Genomic DNA, 13,876 nt, shown 5'->3' on the forward strand with positions numbered 1-13,876 from the left:
ATTTTAAATCGAAAGCTGCCTATCCGAAAGTAAAGCCTCGTCATTTCGGATGATCACCGAGTGAGGCATATCTAAAACACAACCTTGAACTGTATTTAAATAATCGAATTATTTTGTCGATGTCGAATGAACAAAATATTGCTTTCAATGTTATTTAAAATTATTTTGGTATGTGTGATTTGTTTATGCAATAATAGCGAAAATACACATTTCTCGGACATGATCATCTGCCGGCGCTCTCAAAATCCGTTCCTGCCCTCGTGCCTGCGGGCGCTCTCAAAATCCGTTCCTGCCCTCGTGCTGCGCACTCGGGCAGGAACGGATTTTTTGAGCGCCCGCAGATGATCATGCCCTTGAAAACGTGTATTATCCCTATAGTAAAACTCTAGTTGCTCCAGCATTTATTAAGGATAGAAATGTAATATTTTAAAGTACATGTAATCTAAGTGATCATAAACGTTAACACAATTCCAATAGTTGTTACATCTTTTGCATTTTTTATTTCAGTTTTCGTGAATGTATAATTATGCATCATGATGGATTTCAACATAGCATACAACATCGTTTGTCCAACGAAAAGGAGTCTGTACTATGGGGATGCCCTTAATACAGCATTAAATCGAAGTACGTGAAAGCTTTTATTTTTGTCGTCGGATGATTTAAGTTCAACTTATATAAATAAATTAGTCTATTACAATGCATTTAGAAATAAAAACATTCAACCTGAAATAGAACATCACCATTTAACTAGATTTTAAATTAAAAATCCAACTGCTAAGATGAAATAGTTTATTATTTTTTATGTTTCGTCATATTAATACTGAAATAAATTTGCATAAAATTAATCTTTTTCTTAAACAAAGTTTTTTTTAAAATCACATCTGATTATTCATTCTCAGACATCTAGTTTTATTATTATGTACTTTTATAGACTTTCCCAGCATTAAGTTGCATTTTATACAGTGTGCAATGTTATGTTTGGTTTTATAAATTCATACTGACTTACTGAAGAAAAACAACATATGAAAACAAGCATTTGTGTTGTCATTTTAGTATATTAAGGGCTTGTAGCAGCAATGTGATCACAATTTTAGCTTCTGCTAATTTCTGACGCATTTATTTGGTTTTCTTCTGAAACAGTATTATGTTGAAGAATATGAACGCATTCTCTTTATGGAGTCAAATTATAATAGCTGGACATGACAATTAACGATATATATAAATGTAGATTTTATGATTTTATTAAACACCCAACAGAAAACAAACATCAACATATTCAACGCATATTGTAAATTGTCTTCATTCACTACTTACATGTTCTCCATAAATAATTTCATCATAGCATTGTAACTCTCATTTAAACAAAATACTGATTCTGTTATCGAACTACTCTTATGTGATATGCATAATAGTTACGCCTGAATATACATACATGTACATGGAAGGCAAGTAAATAAACTTGTAGGAATATATACATTTTACCGTAATAGTTTAATTATTATGATTGCATGTAATTTACACACTCACTCTGTCTATGTCTGTGTACATCCAGCATTAGTGGGATTTTTAAACAAAGTGTTTTGTGAAGTATACTAATGTAAAACTTCCGCTGCTCCAGCAGCACAGCATTCCCATCAATAACTTTTAAAACATATTATGGGGTTGCATACTTTATGTTTACACATGTACACCCTGTAATCCATTCAGGACCATGTTTTTTGTTCAGCATGCCTATAGCGTTTCTCTCAACATGCTTTCATTATGTAAGAGTAAAAGTCTAGTTGCTTCAGCGTTTATTTAGGATAGACATGTTATGATTTAATGTACATGCAATTTTTGATAATATGCGTTAACATAAATTCAAAAGTTGTGATATCTTTAATTATATTTATTACCGTTTTCTTGCATGTTTAATTATGTACCATGATGGTGTTCAGCATAGCATACAAGTATTTCTCCAACGAAAAGGAGCCTGAACTATGGGTATGGCCTTAAATCAGCATTAAGTGGAAGTACATGAAAGCTTTTATTTGTGTCGTCTTTCAAAACATTTTCGTGGGGTTTTATAACTTTTGTGCGGTCGTGTATACCCTGTAATCCCTTCAGGACCATGTTTTATGTTCAGCATGCATTTAACGTTTTTTAAATATGCCATCATTATATAAGAGTACAACTCTAGTTTCTCCAGCCTGTATAAAGGATACAAATGTTATATTTTAAAGTACATGTTATTTCTGATCATGTACGATAACACAAATCAACAGATTTGATAACTTTTATATATTGTATTACTGTTTTTGTGAATGTATATTTACGTACCATGCTGGGTTTAAGCATAACATACAAGTACAGTCCAACGTAAAGGAGGCCTTACTATGGGTTAGCCCTTTAATCAGCATTAAGTCGAAGTACCCGAAAACTTTTTTGTTTGTCGACGGGATAATTTATGTTCATGTTATAAAAAGAAATAAATCTAAAACAATAATTTTGGCTTCAAAAACGTGTACACCTTACATTGCACATTTCCATATAAAAAGATGCAAAATTAAAAATCCAACTGCTGTTATTTTTATGTTCAGCATGCCTATATCGTTTTCGCAATATGCGTTAATTAAAAAGGGTAAAACTCTTATTGCTCCAGCGTTTATTTAGGAAAGAAATATAATGTTTTAAAGTACATGTAATTTCTGATTATGTATGTTAACAAAATCCAAAATGTTGTTATATCCTTTATTTATCTTTTAACTGTTTTCGTGAATGTATAATTATGTACCATGATGGATTTCAGCACAGCATACACGTATTTGTGCAAAACGGAGCCTGTACTATGGATATGCCCTTAACTCAGCATTAAGCAGAATAATATAAAAGCTTTCATTGTTAAAGATCTCAATAATTCAGGGTTGATTTATACATAAACATATATATATATAACAACTATTTGTGGCAACAACACCGAATACAAAACATAAAGCATTTCAACATTTGAAGATATGTCAAATTAAAATCAGATTACAAAGCTGTTTGTTTATTTTAATGTTTCGTCTAATGCAAACTAAAATTAATTTGCAAGCATTATTTTTTCAACAAATGCTTTCTATTACAATCATATTTGTAATCACAGATGTCGGGAAGACAGCATCGCCAAGTATCTAGTTCATAATTAGATCTGATAAGTCATACTCAGACGGATAACTTTTTGTATATATTTTGCAGAGTTTTCAGAATTGAGTTGCAGTTTTACCTAGTGTACAATGTTAGGCTTGGTTTGTTCATACGGACTTGCTTGAGGAAAACAATATCCTTACACAATTTTTTTACCGACAATATTATAGAGTAAGCACGTGTTTCAGCAACGTGATCAAAGTTTTAGAGTCTGCAAATTGAATTGATGTATTTAATTTGGTTTCCCCTAAACCAGTATTTTGTCGAAGTATATGAACGCATGCGCCTCTATTGTCAAAAATCAATTGATGTTACATTATCGATATATGATGAATGTACATTTTGATTTATTATGTTATGTTAAGTAACAGACAACACACATGCACACGTTTACGCATATTTCAAATGGACTTGAAACAATAATTATCTTTTTACTACTTTAATAATATCGCTTCAATGGATGCATTTCTTTTATCTATTTTTATTCATGTTAAGTATTGGGAGGGAATTTTAAATAAAGCGCTGATAAAAGTTTTGCTCCAATTTTGTCTCGTATTTTGTAATGTTTACATCGCAGCTTTCTGTTCAGGATTTTGGTCTATTACAGTGGAGAGCCAGCTCATTCGTGAGAGTTTTCTAAAGGTATCATGATCTTTTAAAAAACATAAGTATTTTTCAGTAAAGTGCAACCGCGCTTTTGTAATATGAAGTCCCCATACTGATCCGACATTTGTCTAGCCGTTCAAACGCGCGATTGCACTTTACTGAAAAAATACTTATTTGTTTAAAAAGATCATAAAACCTATAGAAAACTCTCACGAATGAGCGGGCTCTCCACTTTATCCCATTAAAAATGGTGAAATATTTAAAAAGAGATCCTTAAAAATAATAACTGGGTCGCGCTTTATTCTCCCAACACAGATCCGAAAGAGTCACGTGGTATAGGCACTGTGTTAATGCTATTTAAGCGTCATACTGATACAACACATATTAAGATTTATTTCGTTAATATCAATAAAGTCATTTAAACATTTACATTCATGATATTTATTCCTGTATTTAAGGATATACATTAAATGTTTATAATTAATTTTTGAAAATGTGGGTCAACAATATTCTAAATGTTTATGATTTGTTACCGTTAACGTAAAAGTATTTGCCCAACAAAAAGAAGCCTGTGCTGTGAGTATGGCCTTAAAACATAATTAAATCCTAGAATCTGAAAGCTTTCATTTTTGTCGTCCGAATAATGCAAGGTCAATTCGCATCAAGAAATCAAAAAAATATAAGAACGATTGTGGGAAAAGGACCGAACAGAAGTAAAATAGCACTAAACAATTTAAACAGATGTAAATTTAAAATCAAACCGTAAAGTCGAAATAGTTTTCTTTGTTTCGTCTTATGCATGTTTAAATAACTTTACAACCAAACCTTTCTTATTTGTATTTTCTATTTGTACAAAATATTGGTTTTGATATCGCCTTATTCTTATGCAATAAGAATTGAATAACCGGCAAGGTTATACAAACGCATGTTGAAAAATATATACTGCCTTACTAGTTTAATAATTTCGCTTGTATGGACGCACTGCTTCTTTCTATGTTTATGCATTTAAAACATTTGGAAAAAAACTAAACAAAGCGCTTGCTGCAGTTTACTGCAGTTTTGTCGTGTAATTGTAATGTTTTGCATTTCAGCTTTCTGGTCAGGCAATTTATCACTTCCCTCACACGGACTAGTTACAATGAAGTAGGGATTGGTGTTCTGAAAATATTTCTAGGGAGGCATAATATTTGTTTACACGTTTATACCCCATAATACAGTCTGGACCAAATGTAAGGTCCAGTATGCGTTATAACAAATTTAAACTACCAATCTCTAGTTGCTCTAGCGTTTATTTATGATTGTCATGTTATGTTTTAAAGTACATGTAATTTCGTATCATATACGTTAGCAAAATTCTAAAAGTTGTGAATTTTGTTTAATATATGTATAACCATTTTCGTGAACGTTAAATAATGTACCATGATAGATTTCAGCATAGCATAACAGTATTTGTCGAACGAAACGGAGCCTGTACTATGGGTATGCCCTTAAATCAGCATTAAGTCGAAGTACCTGAAAGCTTTAATATTTGTCGTCGGATAATTTAAGTTTAATTTATATAAAAAAATTAGTCAATAAAAAATAATTCGGCAAATCATATGATCACACCTTCAATATCACATTACCATTTAAACAGATGCAAAATTTAAAATCCAATGGCTTAGTTGAACTAGTTCATAATGTTTAATGTTTCCATATATTAATATTGAAATAACTTTGCATAAAAATAAATCCTTTTCTTAAACAAATGCTTTCTCTTATAATCACATGTGAAACACCGATGTTGGGAAAATAGCATTGTCAACAATCTATGTCATAATTTGATCTGATTATTCATTCTTGGAGAGATAGCTTTATTTTTATGTATTTTTATATACATTTCCAGAATTAGGTTACCTTTTCCACATTGTGCAATGCTATGTTTGGTTAAATTCAGTCAAACCTGCAGGAAGAAAAAAGTATCAATACAAAGTGTTGTGTTGGAATTTTATTATATTAAGCGCTTGTCGCAGCAATTTGATCTACGTTTTAGCTGCTGCTTATTTCTATGATGCATTTAATTGGTTTTGTACTAAAACAGCATTATGTCAAAGAATATGAACGCATTCTCGTATTGGTGTCAAACTAAAATATATCGATATAACAATTAACGATATATAATAATGTAGATGTTATGATGTATGTTGTATAAAAAGAGAAAATCATCAACATATTCACGCATATTGTAAATTGACTTGAAACACTTCTAATGTGTTTTCGAAAAATATTAACCTCATAACAGTGTAACTCTCGTTTGTACGAGAATCTGATCCTGACATCGCCGTATTCTTATGTAATTTGCATACAGTGTATGCCTTAATAAACATATAAGGTATTGACATGACAACGCATGTTAGAATATATACATTTTACCATTATTGTTTATTGTTTGCTAGCGTATACTCTGTTATCCATTCAGGACCATGCTTTATGTTCAGCATGCCTTTAACGTTGTTATGTTTTACCGCACATGTAATTTCTGATCATGGACGTTAGCAAAATTCACCAGTTGTGATATCTTTCATACTATTATATTTCATTACCGTTTTGTGAATGTATATGTATGTACCATGCCGGGTTTCAGCGTAGCATACAAGTACTTGTCCAACGAAAAGGAGGCTGTACTATGGGTATGTCCTAAAAACAGCATTAAGTCGAAAGTACCTGAAAGCTTGTTAATCGTCGGATAAAATTTATATAAAATAAGTCCTCAGCAATGATTTAGGCAACAAAAGTACATACTTTAAATAGTACATCACCATTCAAACACATGCAATAGTTAATCAATGTTTATGTTGAGGCATATGAATACTGAAATTACTTTGCATAACCATACATCCTTATCTTTAACAAATATTTTCTCATATAATAACATGTGTACACACAGATGTTGGGAAAGTAGAATTGCCAACAATCTAGTTTATAATATTATCTGATTCTTTTATACTTAGACGGATCGCTTTAATTTTATGTATTTTATATACATTTTCAGCATTAGGTTGCATTACTCACACTGTGCAAAGCTATGTTTGGTTTTATTCATTCGGACTTGCTGGAACAAAAAAAAAGTATCAATAAAAAATTGTGTTGGCATTTAGGGCTTGTTGCAGCAACGTGATCAAGGGTTTAGCTTCTGATAATTTCTTTTATTGATATATTTTTATCTGAAACAGTATAATGTCGAAGTATATACACGCATTATCTAAATATGTCAAACTAAATATCTTCATATAAAATATAACGATATATAAAGAATGTAGATTTTATTATGTATTTTTTTATAAAAACACAAACAAAAAATGGTTAACATATTGACCTATATTTAAAATAGACTTGACTCACTACTTCTGTGTTCTGGATAAATATTAACCTTATAGCTGAGCATTGTAACTCTCATTGCGCGAAATAATGATTTTGATATCACCTTATTGGTAAGTAATGTGCATACAGTGTACGCTTGGATATGCATACATGTTAAGCAAATAAAAAACGTATGTAGGAAAATATATTCATTTTAGCATAATATTTTAATTATTTTGCTTGCATGGACAAACTGATTATTTCCATGCGTGTGTATTTCCAGCACTTGGGGATTTTAAACACAGACCTTTTTTAAAACACATGCCAGGGGTTGCATAACTTTTGTTTATACGTGTTTACCATGCAATCCATTCAGGGCCATGTTTTATGTTCAGCATGGCTATATCGTTTTCTAAATATGCGTTCATTATATCAGAGTAAAACTCTGGTGCTCCAGCGTTTATTTATGATAGAAATTAGTACATGTAATTTCTGATCATGTAAAGATTCCTAAAGATGTGATATGTTATATTTATTTTATTACCGTTTTCGTTAATGTATACTTATGTACCATGATATTGTCAGCATAGCATACACGTAATTGTCCAACGAAATGGAGGCTGTACTATTGGTTAGCCCTAAAATCAGCGTTTTGTCGAAGTACCTTAAAAATAATTCAAAATACAAATCCAACTGCTTAGATGAAATATTTTATTAATATGTATGTTTTGTCATATACATACTGTAATAACTAAGCATAACAATAAATCTTAAACAAATGCTTTCTAGTATAATCACATTTGTAAATACATATGTTGGAAAAGTAGCCTTGCAAACAATATAGTGCATAATTGTATCTGTTTCTTTATACTTAGCAGTATATTTATTGATGTATTTTATATATATTTTCATGTTTGGTTTATTCATTCGGACTTGCTGGAAGAAAAGAAGGTATAAATAAAAAGTTGTGTTATGTCTTTTTGTATAATAAAGGCTTGTTGCAGGAACGTGATCAAAGTTTGAGCTTCTGATAATTTATTTTATGCATTTATTTTGTTTTCTACTAAAACAGTATTATGTCGAAATATCAGTACGTATTCTCTTGATGGTGTCAGATTAAATATCTTCATATAAGATTTAACGGTATATAATACATGTAGATGTAATGATGATTTTTTTTAAATAAAAAAACAAACAGAAGAAAACGTGGCATATTCACGCATATTGTAAATTGACTTGATTCACTGCTGATGTGTTTTCTATAAATATTAGCCTTATAGCATTGTAACTCTCATTTGTACGAAATACTGATTCTGATATCGCCTTATTCTTATGTTATATGCATACAATGTACGACGGAATACACATATATTGCAGTCAAATAGAACCGTTGTAGGAATATATACATTTCACCATAATAATTTATTATTTCGCTTGCATTGACAAACGGATTCTTTCGATGTGTGTGTATTTCCATCATCAGGTTGATTTTTAAACAAAGCGCTTTTTACAACATATTCTGGGCTTCATAATTTACGTTAACACGTGTATACCCTGTAATCCATTCATGTTTTATGTTCAGTATGCCTATATCGTTTTCTAAATATGCGTTTATTATATAAGAGAGAGAAAAACTCTTGCTCCAGCGTTTATTTAGGATAGAAATGTTGTCGTTTTAAGTACATTATTAGATCTGCTTATTCATTCATAGAAAGATATTTTTATTATGTATTTGTATATACATTTCCAGCAATAGGTTGCATTTCCACAGTGTGCCATTGCTGGAAGAAAAAACAACAACAAATGAATACAACGTTTTGTGCTTTCATTTATTTGTATTAAGGGCTTTTTGCAGCAATATTTTAGCTTCTGATTATTTGCCGTTAGAATGTATGTTGCTTTCTACGCAAACAGTTTTATGTCGAAGTATATGAACGCATTCTCTTTATGGTGTCAGATTAAATATCTTCATATAAAATGTAACGACATATAATAAATTTAAATTGTATGATGTTTTTTTTAAATAAAAAAACAGAACAACGTAAACATATTCACGCATATTGTCAATTGACTTGATTCACTACTTATATCTCGATAAATAGTAACCTCTTAGCATTGTTACTCCTCATTTGTACGAAATATATCACCCTGTTATTATGTAATATGCATACAATGTACGCCTTAACACGTATATGGTAGTCAAATAAAAATACATGTAGGAATATATATATTTTACTATAATAGCTTATTATTTCGCGGGCATGAACAAACGGATTCTTTGTATGTGTGAGTATTTCCAGCATTAGGGGGAATTTTAAGCAAAGCACTTTTTCGAACATATTCTGCGGTTGCATAATTTGTCTACTCGTTTATACCATGTAATCCATTCAGGACCATGTTTTATGATCAGCATGCATATACCGTTTTCTAAATATGCATTCATTATATAAGAGTAAAACTCTAGTTGCCCCAGCATTTATTTATGATAGAAATGTCATGTTTTAAAGTGCATGTAATCTATGTGATCATGAACGTTAACACAATTCCATAAGTTTTGATATCTTTAAGGGGGCCTTTTCACAGATTTTGGCATGTTTTTGAAGTTTGTCATTAAATGCTTTATATTGATAAATGTAAACATTAAATTTTAAAAGCTCCAGTAAAAAATCAAAAATTAAATTTAAAAAAGGAAACAAAAGTAGCCCGCAGCAGGGCTCGAACCAGTGACCCCTGGAATCCTTAAGTAAAAATGCATTAGCCAACTGAGCTATCCTGCCAATCATACATAATATGCGTATTTTATACCTTATATAAGCAATCTTCGTAGTTTTACAAATTTAAACGACAACAAGAGACCTCTCCAAATTATTCAATCGTTTCGCGTTGCAACGCTTTATAATTTTAAGGTTTTTAAATCGTCAAAAGATGCATATTATGGCTATATTGGACCGTGGCAAATGTTCAGTAATACTGTTTCCTCACAAATATCATAACTTAACCGAACATTTGCGAATCTGAAACAACTTTTTTCAATTTTGTCAATTTACCAAACCGTGAAAAGATCCCTTTAATATATTTAATTTCAGTGTTCGTGAATTTATAATTAAGAACCATGATGGATTTCAGCAAAGCATACAATTATTTGTCCAACGAAAAAGCGTCTGTACTATGGGTATGCCATTTACACAACATTAAGTCGAAGTTCGTAGAAGCTTTTATTTTTGTCGTCGGATGATTTAAGTTCAATTTATATAAATAAATAAGTCTATAACAATGCATTTAGAAACAAAAACATTCAACCTGGAATAGAACATCATCATTAAACTAGATGTTAGATTAAAAATCCAACTGCTTATATGAAATAGTTTATTAATTTTTATGTTTCGTCATATTATTACTGAAATAACTATGCCTACAAATTTATTTATTTTCTAAACATTTTTTATCTCTATTATCACAGGCGTATCACAGGTGTAAACACAGATGTCAAGAAAATAGCATTGTAAACAATCTAGTTCATAATTACATCTGATTATTCATTCTTAGACAGTTTTATTAATAAGTACTTTTATATACTTTCCCACATTTTTATCACAGTGTGAAATTCTATGTTTGGTTTTATAAATTCATACTGACTGGAAGAAAAACAACATATAAATACAAAGTGTTGCGTTGTCATTTTATTACATTAAGGGCTTGTAGAAACAATGTTATCACAATTTTAGCTTCTGCTAATTTCTATAACGCATTTATTAGGTTTTCTACTTAAACAGTATTATGTCGAAGAATATTTACGCATTCTCTTTATGATGTCAAATTATAGCTGGATATGACATTGAATGATATTTATAAATGTAGAATGTATGATTTTATTGAAAAAAAAAACAACAGAAAACAAACGTTAACATATTCACGCATATTTTAAATTGTCTTCATTCACTTCTTACATGATCTCGATAAATAATTTCCTTATAGCATTGTAACTCTCATTTGAACGGAAAACTTATTCTGATATCGCCCTACTATTATGTAATATGCATAACGGGTACGCCTGAATATACATTCATGTACATGGTAGGCAAATAAAACACCTGTAGGAGTATATAAATTTTAACATAATAGTTTAACTATTATGCTTGCATGTTATGTACGCACTGACTTTGTCTATGCCTGTGTTTATCCAGCATTAGTGGTAATTTTAAACAAAGTGTTTTGTGAAGTATACTAATGTAAAACTTCCGCTGCTCCAGCAGCACAGCATTCCCATCAATAACTATTTAAACTTATTCTGGGGCTGCATACTTTATGTTTACACGTGTACACCCTGTAATCCATTCAGGACCATGTTTTTTGTTCTGCATGCCTATAGCATTTTCTAAATATGCGTTCATTATATAAGAATACAACTCTAGCTGCTCCAACGTTTATTTAGGATAGACATGTTATGATTTAATGAACATGTAACTTCTATTAATGTACGTTAACAAAATTCTTAAAGTTTTGATATCTTTAATTATATTTATTACCGTTTTCGTGCATGTTTAATTATGTACCATGGTGGTTTTCAGCACAGCATACAAGTATTTGTCCGACGAAAAGGAGCCTGCACTATGGGTATGCACTTAAATCAGCATTAAGTCGAAGTACCTGAAAGCTTTTATTTTTGTCGTCGGATGATTTAAGTTGAATATATATATATATATTAATTAGTCTATTACAATGAATATGGCAACGAATATGTACAAACCTTCAATATCACATCACCATTTAAACAGATGCACAATTTTAAAATCCAACTGCTTCGTTGAAGTAGTTTATTATTTTTTATATTTCGTCATATTAATAATGAAATAACTTTTCATACAAATTAATATTTTCCTTAACCAAGTGCTTTCTCTTATAATCACATGTGTAAACACACATGTTGAGAAAGTAGTATTGTCAACAATCTAGTTCATAATTAGATCTGAGTATTCATTCTTTGACTGATTACTTTATTTTTATGTATTGTAGATACATTGCCAGAATTAGGTTGCATTTTCCAAAGTGTGCAATGTTTTGTTCAATACATTCGGACTTGCAGGAGGAAAAAAAGTATCAATACAAATTGTTGTGGTGTTATTGAGCTTTACTAAGCGCTTGTTGCAGCAATGTGATCAACGATTTAGCTGCTGCTTATTTCTATGATGCATTATTTGGTTTTCTAAAAAAACAGTATTATGTCGAAGAATATGAACGCATTCTCGTTATGGTGTCAAATTAACATATCCTGATAAAACATTTAACGATATATAATACATGTAGATGTTATGATGTATTTTGTATAAAAACAGAAAAAAACATCAACATATTCATGCATATTGTAAATTTAGTTGATTCACTACTTATTTGTTCTTGATAGATATTAACCTCATAACATTGTAACTCTCATTTGTACGAAAAACTGATTCTGATATCGCCGTATTCTTATATAATATGCATACAGTGTATACCTGAATATACATACATGGTATTGAAACAAAAACGCATGTAGGGATATATACAAATTCCATAAAAATTAAATTATTTCGCGTGCATGTACAAACTGATTATTTCTATGTGTGTTCATTTTGCATTTCAAGCATTAGGGGGAATTGAAAACAAAGCGCTATTTAAAACATATCTAGGGGTTGCATAATACGTTGATTATAGGGTAAAACTCTAGTTGCTCCAGCGTTTATTTAGGATAGAAATATAATGTTTTAAAGTATATGCAATTTCTGATCATGTACGTTTTTCAAAATTCAAAATGCTGTTATATACTTTATATATTTTATTGCCGTTTTTGTGAATGTATAATTATATACCAAATGCGATTTCAGCATAACATACAAGTATTTGTACAACGAAAACGAGCCTGTACCATAGGTATGCCCTTAAATCAGCATTAAGCAGAACAAGGGCTGTTTGTAAAACATGCATGCCCCCCATATGGGCTGTCCGTTGTAGTGGCAGCCATTGCGTGAATACGGTTTTTGTCACTGTGACCTTGACCTTTGACCTAGCGACCTGAAAATCAATAGGGGTCATCTGCGGGTCACGATCAATGTACCTATGAAGTGTCATGATCCTAGGCAAAAGCGTTCTTGAGTTATCATCCGAAAATCATTTTACTATTTCGGGTCACCGTGACCTTGACCTTTGACCTTGTGACCTCAAAATCAATAGGGGTCATCTGCAAGTCATGATCAATCTACCTATGAAGTTTCATGATCCTAGGTGTATGCGTTCTTGAGTTATCATCCGAAAACCATTTTACTATTTCGGGTCACCGTGACCTTGACCTTTGACCTAGTGACCTCAAAATCAATAGGGGTCATTTGCGAGTCATGATCAATCTACCCATGAAGTTTCATGATTCTAGGCGTATGCGTTCTTGAGTTATCATCCGGAAACCATTTTACTATTTCGGGTCACCGTGACCTTGACCTTTGACCTAGTGACCTCAAAATCAATAGGGGTCATCTGCAAGTCATGATCAATCTACCCATGACGTTTCATGATTCTAGGCGTATGCGTTCTTGAGTTATCATTCAAAAACCGTTTTACTATTTCTGGTCACCGTGACCTTGACCTTTGACCTAGTGACCTCAAAATCAATAGGGGTCATCTGCGAGTCATGATCAATGTACCTATGAAGTTTCATGATCCTAGGCCCAAGCGTTCTTGAGTTATCGTCTGACAACCACCTGGGGGACGGACCGACAGACCGACAGACCGACAGACC

The 13,876-nt window shown here is 31.3% G+C and overlaps 1 long non-coding RNA gene across 1 annotated transcript; it reads left to right on the top strand.

Annotated features, from left to right (window-relative positions):
- Positions 1–506: 506 nt before the first annotated feature.
- On the top strand, positions 507–12,290 carry LOC127864126 (uncharacterized). The gene is made up of 3 exons (XR_008041500.1): positions 507–624; positions 11,679–11,724; positions 12,124–12,290. It is a non-coding gene; the product is annotated as an uncharacterized LOC127864126 (long non-coding RNA).
- The last annotated feature ends 1,586 nt before the right edge of the window (positions 12,291–13,876 follow it).

Source organism: Dreissena polymorpha, unplaced genomic scaffold (assembly GCF_020536995.1).
Source record: "Dreissena polymorpha isolate Duluth1 unplaced genomic scaffold, UMN_Dpol_1.0 chrUn133, whole genome shotgun sequence".
Classification (NCBI taxonomy): Eukaryota; Metazoa; Mollusca; class Bivalvia; order Myida; family Dreissenidae; genus Dreissena; species Dreissena polymorpha.